The sequence below is a fragment of the Camellia sinensis genome, chromosome 1 (genome assembly GCF_055761805.1).
Source record: "Camellia sinensis isolate YWXY chromosome 1, ASM5576180v1, whole genome shotgun sequence".
Lineage (NCBI taxonomy): Eukaryota > Viridiplantae > Streptophyta > Magnoliopsida > Ericales > Theaceae > Camellia > Camellia sinensis.
In genome coordinates, this window is record NC_138961.1 from 139,653,328 (window position 1) to 139,664,430 (window position 11,103).

Consider the following 11,103-nt stretch of genomic DNA (forward strand, 5'->3'; position numbering starts at 1 on the left):
GTTGAACGGCGTCGTATTGGGTGTATATATTGACACCGTCCATACTCCGTCTCTCACTTTCTATGTGTCTCTTCCATAGCTCAGTCTCTTTCTCTCTCGTTCTCTCTCTTCCAAAGCCCTCAACTAATATTCATCGAACCAGATCAAAGACACACACACACTCTCTCTCTCGCTCGCTTGGTTGCTGATTTGGCATTGTATATTCGTTGAACTCTCGATCTCTGTTGCTTTTCATCGATCTGTTGCTGGAGAGCTTTGATCAGTCTTTTCATCGAACTCGAACTCAAACTCGATCTGTTCTTCATCAAATTGTAGATGCAAAATCGATATCATTCTCGAACCAGATCGATCGGTGTTCGAGTTTGAACCAGATCGATCTCTGTTGCTCTACTTTCTCATTGTCAAATCTGCTGATTAACTCTCTAATTTTTTTCATTCTTAGATTAGATCAGATCAGATTGTTGAACCTGATCTATCAAATCTGCTGGTTGTTTTGTTTGTTTTTCATTACTTTGTTTGTTTTTCAAATCAATTAACTCTCTAATTTGCAAGACAGTTTGGGATTAGATAGCTCATACTATAGATGGTCTCATGATCTCAGAATGACAATGTATGAGAGTACTTGGATGTTTGCAATTGATTATGTGTTTGGTAAGTGGGCTTGGTCTATATTTTTTGTGCTTATAATTTTCATTAGCATCTTCATTAGAGAATCTTCATCTTTGATGGATTAGCATGAAACATTGTTTATTAAAGTTTGGGTTATTTTCGTGTTTAGTGAAATTTTTTTGATGATATCGTAACTTATTGTATAGCTAAAAAAAGGAATTATACGTGAAGCTAAATTCTTGATGATATCTATCAGCATTCGTACGTTCGTTCTTTTAAAATATTCAATAATGTAATTTGTAATGTGGTTGATGACAGGGTCTGTGTACTGGGTCTGTGATTTTGCTTACAAGTGGGGGAAGAAGCTCACATGTTTTAGTCTTCAGTGAAGATCTTTTCTTTATATATCTTCTTCCACCCATTATATTCAATGCTAGGTAAATTCTGTTCCTTTCAAACTTTGCTCTCACTACAAGAATTAACAATTTTGGCAACAAAAAAATTGGTCGCTAAAAGTCAATTTTTGGTCGGCAAAAGTTATCCGCGACCAATTTTTTTGGTCGCTACTTTGGTCGCCAATTGAGGGTCGGCAAAAGTAATTCGCGACCAAAATTGTGGTTGGTCGGCAAAAGTTGGATTTCGCGACTAAATTTTTGGTCGCTAAATATTTAATTACCGCGACTAATTTATTTTGTCGCCAAAACACTTTGGTCGCGAAAAGTGATATTTTCCCGACTAAAAAGTTTGGTCGCCAATTGTGACATTCCGCGACCAAAAATTTTGGTCACCAATCGTGACATTCCGCGACCAAAATTTGTTTGGTCGCCAATTGTGACATTTCGCGACCAAAAAATTTGGTCGTCAATTGTGACATTCTGCAACCAAAATTTGTTTGGTCGCCAATTGTGACATTTCGCGACTAATCAATTGGTCGCCAATTGTGACATTCTGCGACCAAAATTTATTTAGTCGCCAATTGTGACATTTCACAACTAATCAATTGGTCGCCAAAACTATAAAAACAAAACCAGATTTTGGTCGCCAATATCCAACAAAATAAACCTGTAATTTATAATAATTCATCCATTTTATTCAATATAATCTGTAAAAAGAAGAAATCATTCAAACCGACAAATAAATTGAGAAGTCAACAATCAACAAAATACATATATCAACCATTTCTGAACCTGTTTAATTAAAATTAGCATCTATTATAAGTTTACATCCACAAATAATTCGAAACTACATATTTCATCTAGCAAAAAAATTTAACACATAACAAATACTTGTTATTATGTTTTAAATTTTTATCCATGTACATCAACCCAAAAATATAACTAGTAGTCTACCAAATATTTTCTATACACACCCATCCAAAAATATAACTAGAGTAGCGTATCCAAAAATATAACTACTAGTCTACCCTAATATTTTCCATATACATCTATACAAAAATATATAATCCTTCCAAAAATACAAAAAGTGCCAATTTGTCCTGTACAATTTAGCTTTGTGCACGAGTTCATCCATCTGTACCAAAAAAAAAGAGAAATAATGTCACTTAAAATTGGACAAATAATGAAAAATGTCCATGAAAAGCAAAGGTCACATTAGCAAATTAAAATGACTACCATTATCAAATTGTAAATAAAACAATAGCATTCTTATGTCTATAGAATAAATTGGATGAGCCACCATTCCAGATCCAATATAGTGCCACACAGCAGAAACCAAACACGGCAACTGAAATTGATCCATATTGTCAATAACTCCTGTCTTCCTCAATGAACCTTTCATGTGAATTAAATTAAACTCCTATTTTGGCAACCTATATATCTAGATTTATAAATAATGAATGAATGGATGATGAACAGGTTTCATTACATGGCAATATCGGAGCAGATGCAAAGGGAGATGCCAATGCCGGAAGATCGGATGAGTGTGGCACTTGACTACCCAGAGGCTGTTCGATTGATTAACCCAACCAATTCACTCCTCAAAGGGGAGGTAGGTAGTCTACTTGTAAAACGGAACTTTTTATACCTGGAAAAAAGTTAAGTTTGTGACTATTGGGTAGTTTTATTTCTAATCGTTTTTATTTAGAGATAAGTATTAGAAAAAGCAAATACTAATATATTACTTTATATTTATCATGCATGTATTGATCAGTGATATAAAAAAATGTTTAAAACAAAAAATAATATATAGCAGCTCTCTAATAAATTTGATACATCGATGATTAATAGTTTGTATTTATAGTTGACTGTCACCTATAAATAATAATTTCGCTTAATTTATCAAACGTAATTTGAGCAAGAACCTCGACTACATCAACAGAATTCTTGCACAACAAAAAGGTCCAGAGATCCAAATATCAGTCTCAAGTTAAAATTTGAAGCTACCTGTGACAAAAACATACAATTGAGAGACGTAACACTCAATAGCACTTGATTCAACAATGTGATGGCATAATAAAGCATTATCAGCCAGCTAATTCATTAACACTACACAAATTGGTTCCACTACTACCAATATCGTCTAACATTATCCTCCAAAAAAGCTAAGATAACCTCAAACCCCATTGGCCTGGTTGTAATTATGTCAAATCCTCAATTTCACTTTCGGTTTTCATTTCAAATACTTCAAGAACAAAAACTACCACAGTTTCAACAAAGTGCCATTTTCAGGCCATGTTCACTAGGTAATGGACTCGAGGTCATGAAAAATGCAGAAAACTAGATGGGCCATTTCAGCAAACCCTACAAAGCGATTAGGATCACCTTGCCTGTGAGGGACTAAGAGCAACAACTTAGTTGTATATAGAAAAAAACAGTTGTGTCTGATCCTTAGTTGTATATATATAAAGCTTACGCAGCCTCTGATTACTAATAACACCACCAACATATTTGATTCTATCATGACAACATACAACACCCACAAGCATGTGAACTACGGTAGTACAGTTAAACTTGAAAAATATATGCATAACTGTTTCCAGGATGTTAAAGATTACCTTCATTTCTCTATAAGAAATCTCATTCATTGGGCACTCAGCTGCAAATTCATGCTTTAGTGACAAAAACAACTCCAACAATCGCTTCCTGAGATATTATTATCAGAAATTATTTTCTTCAAAGAATAAGAAGATGATGAGATGACAACGGTGATGATGATTATACAAATTGTGTTATGCCTTCAGCAAATAAATTATTGGTAGCATGCTTGTTGGCTTACTTGCATAAAGATGATTCAGTAGAAGGGTATATTGCCCCTTTTGCAGAGGTGCCTTGCTTTCTTCCAGTAGTTCCAAGAATGACTTCATGCAAGCCAGACTTGTTCCAGCATATTGAATACCTGTGAATGAATGCATAGCCAGTCTAACGAAAAAGATACAGTCCCAAAATAATTTCTACACCTTGATCTGGTGAAATGAAACAAACTTACCCACATGTTAAAGTTGCCATCCCTATTGGTCAGTTTCTAATTATTGATGGCCACTAATTATTGATGGCCACTACGGAATGTGTGTTTGTGCCTGTGTCTCTGTGTGTGTGTGTGTGTGTGTGTGTGAGAGAGAGAGAGAGAGAGAGAGAGAGAGAAAGAATGAGAGAGAAACACTAATAAATTCTCAGCATTTGCATGATAGGGACCTAAAATCATTGTGTGAGAATTTTGGATTCTATGATTCTGAATGGGACAACAACTAACTACTAAGTAATATATATTCAAATGAAAGCTCTCTGTTAGACTATTACTAGGTGGATCAATGCATGATAGGGACCTAGGATTCTAGGACTCTCTTTGCTATTGTTTACTATTGAATGAATAAAAGAGGCCTCAAAAAAACAGGGGCAAAAAAAAAACAAGGGCTGGGCTGAAGTCACCTTCTTGTTGCTGCAAAAAACAGATGAAATCAACTTCAACAAAAGGGAGGAAATCGACTTCGAGTGGCTCTTCTTGCTACACTGCAAAAAAGAAGAAAAAAAAAATGTAAAAAACCAAGAAGAAGAATCAAAGAAAAAATGAAGAATAAAAACGATGAAGAAGAAGAATCGAACAAAGGACACTCACCGGAATTTACTCAATGTGTAGCATTTTGGGCTTGGTTGTAAGAGTAACTAGGTTAGGTTTGTTATTTTGAAGTGTGTGTTTGAAGATTGGCTTGTGCAAGTTGTTCCATTACACAAAGGCAAAACTGCAAATGTGCCTGAAAGATTGAAAATTTGAAAAGTCATTTGAAATTCTAAATTTGCTTTCCTCCTAACAGAAGAGTTTCAAGCTGTCAACTTTCACTTTCTATAAATATAGTTTATAAAAAGGCATTCAGCTTTCTCAAACATCATGCGTTGTGTTCCCAAAAAAAAAAATCATGTGTTGTGGCAAAAATTGTTCCCTACTGAAACTCTACTTCAGTAACACAATTTACTGTTGTATCTATCAATAAGTGCTCTTTTGACATAAAAATCTATAATTACTCTGACATTAAAAAAAAAATTCAAGAATCACAACTAAACACTGCATTGAATTCCAGCCGGATCTTGGTTCCTTGTCCTCACAGAATGATATCCTCCTGTACACTAACATTAAGGGTCTTGTTTGGGAGCACGATGCTTTTAGTCACCACGACTTTATCTTCAACTGTCACAGCTTCTCTTGCATCAGAGAGAAAAACCCATTATTATGAGATGGCATTCTGCTTCGGACACACGAGACATGAGAAGGATAGGGTGATTACCAAGGATGGTGATTCCAAGCTTGGCATTGTAGTCTCCTTCAGATTGAACCACAAAATCAAAAGTAGGGTCAGTTGTAAAAACTAGAAAGAATGCACAAAGATTTGATCACACCAAGTATCAATACGTTTTTTAGCTTCAGTTGTCACAACAGATCGCCACTAGTGGACTTGGGAAATCTTTTAAAATGCCCGGGATGATAGAATCATTAAAATTTACAAGTGGCAACAAATTATTGACAGAGAGACAAAAAAATCTAGCATGTCAAGAGCTTCAACATATTGACATGTCAAAGACATTTAGAAGCTTTAACTTAATACCACACTGATAAAAAAGGCGAATCAATTGGCACTTTTAGGAATATCAAATGCTTTCAGAACAGTGAAAATGTGATCAAGCTTACCTGGGCACGCGACCATTTCCCAATAGATGATTTCCTTCCAACAATAGCATGCATAACTACTGCATTTTCCTGTCAGGAGATTATTAACATATTAATCTCAGGTCTTAGGTGTAACTGTTCTATAATGTTTTTCAACTCCTTACCTTTATTTAAATATCATCTAAGATGATGCAACTTATAAGCCTTACACCTGCTGCTATACGAACATTTGCTGAGATTGAAACATTAGGGCCAATCTGTTTAAATGAAAATGAACAAATTTAAATATACAAAATGGGAAAGAAAGGCTGAAAATCATGGAAAATATCCAATTTAGGATTCAAAACTAGTTTCAACATTCGGCATGGGTTTCAAAAATACTTGAAAAAGCACAGAAAGATAACCAATACTGTTGAGCAATGTGAAACAACTATTGGAAAGAGATGAGACAAAATTACCTTAGCAGTTGGATGTATTTTTGCAGATGGACGAACATAAACATCACCTTAATTAATTTCCTACTAGCAGCCAAAAACTTCAATTTCACTGACAATGATCGTCTGAAGTTTGGAGGAGCCCAGTATTGTTCCTACGAAGGAAAAAACAATAATCACTATTGGAATGAATATAGAAAAAAGAGGTGAAGGTCAAATCTTATATTAAAACAATGTCTTAGAAAGTATTGGCATGATTAAAAATAGCCCTTGGCAGAGTAGAATGACAAAAAAATATTCATGTATCCGACACAAGGCTTAGTTTGGTTTGGTTTGGTTTATCAGGTACGTGTGCACAGGGTAGAGGCATGCAAACACAAGGTGTTACCCTAAGAAGCATGGACACTTCTAAAAAGGTAACGTATCATGTTTGATACCAACATGACATGACACTCATCAGATACTTCCTAACACTATATACATGAACACAATACAAGTTTGAATGAAATAGCTTGGAATCCAATAATAAAAACAAAAGCAATGTAAATTTATACTTATTTTCCTTCTTTAAACTCTAAAAACTATTATCTTTGACTTAAATGTATTCATATACATGCCGTATAATAATTATTTATCCTAATAATAAATATGTGTTACTTTCTCTCTTAGCCAAAAGTATGACATGCCAAAATCTTGAACTCAGACCAACTTTGTACCTGAATGGTGAGATAGATGGTAGAAAAATAAAAATAAGCACGTGTGAAAAAGTCTAAGAGTAACCAGAGATATGGACAAATAATAACACATCAACTGAGATCAGCCAGTGTAACTTGGAAAAGCTGCAGTTAATTGCTGTAAGTCAAAAGGTCGTTTGGATCATAATCAAAGATAAATGCATTAACACATGGCATTTCACCACTTTAAGAAATGTGAAAAAGATGATCATTATGATGATTTGATGATGATGATGATGATGATGACGACAAAAATGAAAGGAGAAAGGAGGGAACAGGATGCTAAACAAACATGGGTTATGGCTGTGAGAAAGGAAGACAACAGAAGAGAGGACTTCAATTAGAGTTGACTGTATAATTTGTTTTATGACCATTATACCAATTAGTGTGAATTCAATTAATATAGAGCTAACTAGGAGGAGAGAGCAAATTGAATGGAGGCAGTAAGAAGCTGTCAGTTATGCTGTTTAACCCAGAGCCTCCCATCAAACCATCAATAAAATCGTTTGGCCTCCAACTCAATCAACCTTGTTGCTAGATCTTATATATTTCAATTCTCCAGTCTGAAACTAGGGAAAGTGGGGCCGGTTTAAGTTGGGAAAACCACCTGTAATATTGCTCATACTCTGAACCTAGTCTAAAGCCCTTCAATAAATGGATCACCGCGGCCAAAACCCATACGGGAAAGGCTACCATGTGCACCCCAGAAAGGGTGCATATGGTATGCGCCTGATGTAAAAAGTGCAACTTTTATCATAAAATGTATAACTTTTATCACAAAAAGTATAACTTTTTTCTTCACAAAAATTGTAACTTTTTGCTTCTCGCAAAAAGTAGAACTTAAATCACAAAAACATAACTTTAACTTTTAGGGTGCACATCATAACTTCACCATTTATAGCTTTCATTACAAAAATCATAACTTCCATCACAAAAATTCATGACTTCTATCACAAAATCGTAATTTTTCTTACAATGTGCAAGTGCACATTGTAGCATTTCCTGCCTACTTAGAAATGAGTTGGAATGGGCTTAATCAAACAAACCCATTTATAACATGAAAAAGAAACCCAACCAAACTCAAACCCTTAAAATCACTGTCTGATCAAAACAACCATTAAAATCAATGGAAGATTCCACAGGCCAGGTCAATAAATTGCGAACTCTATCCGTTACATTAGTGTGTCAGATCTCAATGCTCAATACTTTTTTAGCAATGTAACATAAATCATGGCCTAGCTAAGTACAAACTACAAAGGGTGAACTAGTCACAATGAAATGAGCTAATGCTAAGTAAGAAGGCCAGTGGAGCACGAAAAGTCTGCCCAGGGTTTTCAAGATGAAGCATTGTTTAGCAATTACAGTTTAAAGAACAATTACGAAGAATAATCTCCACATCTGATGATAAAACACAACAGTCAACAATTTATGTATCTAGTGATTGGTAGGTTGAGCAAGCTATTGATGGGAGAGCCACTTTAGCATGATTCTCTAACCAGAAGGAACCTCTCACATTAATGATCAACTTGAAGGAGACAAAGATGTTAAGGCAGTGCTTTGTTTTTTTTTTTTTTTTTTTCGTTACCATATTACTAAATGCAGTGATATTCAAAAGCAAGATTTTGAGTAACAAATAATAGAATTACAGAGAAATCAATAATTCCTAACAAGAATGCAAACAAACCGTATCACAGCATGAAAATGATTACTTTTTAGTGAGCAAAAATACTCATTTGTTGGATATATTTCTATGTGGATCATTCTATCAAAATACAGCCATAAGCATGCATACATAGTACATAAAAAATATTCAATCAAAGATATCATCCAAACTTTTCAAAAAAAATTACCCAAAAGCATCTTGAGCAAGAAGAAGCCCATAAGCAGCAATTGCTGCAACCAACTTTTCCTGATATTTCCCAACTGACTTATCAATGCATCGATTCAGAACACAACATCCATGCTGATGAGTTGTAATATCAACACAGAACTTTGCAGCAGCATCAAATATAAACTGCCAAAGATTAAAAAACAGAGAAGACAAAGCAGGTAATGAGAATCAAATTAAAGGAATAATTATGTAATCACAGTACAGACTAAAATTAAACCATTTAGGAATGAAGACATATCTGGTCGAAGGCTTTCCACAGGCTCACGCAAATTACAGTTTAAAGGTTAGAACATGTGAAAGAAACCATGTTGTTAACACAAATTACCTAGAATGAAATATTCTATTTTGCTGGATTACTATCAAACTTATATGTTCTCAATTAATATTCCAACTCAGACATAGTAATCCAGTTTATACCACACAACTTTGGCACTGGGGGGCAATTCAATAATAAAAATTAAAAAATTAAAAAAGACAGCAGTCCTTACCTGAGAAATCTTGAGAGTAACAGAAAAAATGGTTGTATGAGTAGAGACGGCAACAGAATGAGTCAATTGTTTCATGCTCCAGCCCTTGGGATATGTTTGAGCCTTACATAACCAGGTGCAAGTTTATTTTATCCTCATTTATTTGCCTGATATTAATTATATATGTTTGTCTCCATATTAGGTACAGAACAATACTTATTTCATTATCTCATCCAATCCCACCCCATGCCAATGCATCATTTTGGGGAAATATTTAAACCTAAATTGGTATTGGATTGGAACAGAAGGGGAAAACCAGCGGGTTTGGCCTGTATTGTTCCAAATCTCTACATTGCCATTACTGAATATAACTAACTATATGCTACAGATGAGATGCAATATCTAAGAGTTCATGCTTCGGTCAAGCATCATTATCCATTCAAGCATCAGATTGCAAATACATTCAAGTTCTTCTCTGATTTTCTTTAATTTTCTTCAAATAGTGAGCAAAATGAAGAAAATAATTAGCCCCAAATCGAAGGAGACAGAGAGGAAGACAGAGACACACACCCACACACATAGAGAGAAAGAGAGAGAGGGTGAAATAAAGGACATACCTACCCGAGACAAAGCGATGGTAGTGCTAACCCTTACGGTGTGCTCGTCTAACCCTTGCGGTGATGCTCCAGTAACAGAGAGGAGGGCAGCGTGAGGCGTGAGAGAGAAGAGACACAGAGGCGTGAGGCGTGAGGCGTGAGGCGTGAGAGAAGAGAAAGGGGGAGGTGATCACCATGTAGATCCAAGAGAGACTCCGAATGATTGATTCAATGTGCCTAGGGTTCGAATCGAACGCAAAGACGAGAGAGAGAGAGTGGTTCGGTGTTGTTTGTTCCCTTGTCTCGCACCTATTTCAAAGAGAGATGAAAGAGGAGAAAATGAGAAAGTGTGAGCTAACAGATTCTAAGATAAAAAATTTCAATTCCCGCCCCACGTTTCAAAATTTCCTCCCAAATTTTTGGCGACCAAAATACCAGATTAGTCGCAGAAAATGTATCATTTGCCGACAAATTTTTTTAGTTGCCAAATCTCAATCAACGGTGACTAAAATATTAGTCGCTAAAAGTGCTAATTTGGCGACTAATTTTTTTTGGTTGCTGAAAATAAGTTTTTGGCGACCAAAATTTTGGTCGCCAAAAAAAATGTGACTTTTCGCGACTAAATTTATAGTTGGTCGGCAAAAGCATACCACTTTCTGCGACCAACTTATTTTTTGGTCGCCAAAATATATTCTTTTGCGACCAATAATATTTGGTCGCCAAAAATAATGATCATTCGCGACTAATTAATATTTGGTCGTCAAATGCCATTTTTTTGCGACCAAAATTTTTTTGGTCGGCAAAAGTGGTCGCCAAATGTGTAAATCCTTGTAGTGTCTTTACTGAGATCTTTGTAATAGCTTATATACCTGTAACCTGATTATAGATTATTGAGTGGGCTTCTCATTATGTTTGTAAGTTGTACCTAATTAGAAGTGTGTTTCTACTTCTGGTTTTGTGGTTGTCATTGATTTAAATTTCTCACTCACATTGCCTCTTTCGTTATTTACAGCTGTTATGTTTACCATTACACTGGCTTAAAAGAGTTTTGTTTTTTTTTTTTTTTTTTTTGGTGTTTTATTACATCTTATCCAGTAATATTCTGCTTTTTAGATCATAATTAATTTACATCTTATCCATTAGATACGCTGAGTAGTTGTGTCAGACAACTCATATATTTGGTGAACTGTAAGAGTGTTACACTTGTATGAATCCACTACTAATAAAATTCTACCCAGGATACCAGGACTACCATAA

General features: G+C 35.1%; 1 long non-coding RNA gene across 5 annotated transcripts; it reads right to left on the reverse strand.

Annotated features, from left to right (window-relative positions):
• Window positions 1-1,805: 1,805 nt before the first annotated feature.
• LOC114303196 (uncharacterized) lies at window positions 1,806-6,763 on the reverse strand. Of its 5 annotated transcripts, XR_014339157.1 has the most exons (10): window positions 6,183-6,763; window positions 5,889-5,981; window positions 5,746-5,814; window positions 5,345-5,380; window positions 4,681-5,256; window positions 4,494-4,574; window positions 3,844-3,963; window positions 3,623-3,710; window positions 2,494-2,652; window positions 1,806-2,139 (listed from the first exon to the last, which is right to left on the reverse strand). It is a non-coding gene; the product is annotated as an uncharacterized LOC114303196 (long non-coding RNA). The 5 variants fall into 5 exon arrangements; XR_014339158.1 differs by lacking the exon at window positions 2,494-2,652 and having other exon boundaries at window positions 1,807-2,139; window positions 6,183-6,760; XR_014339160.1 differs by lacking the exons at window positions 1,806-2,139; window positions 2,494-2,652 and adding an exon at window positions 2,677-3,011 and having other exon boundaries at window positions 6,183-6,762.
• Between the last annotated feature and the right edge of the window lie 4,340 nt (window positions 6,764-11,103).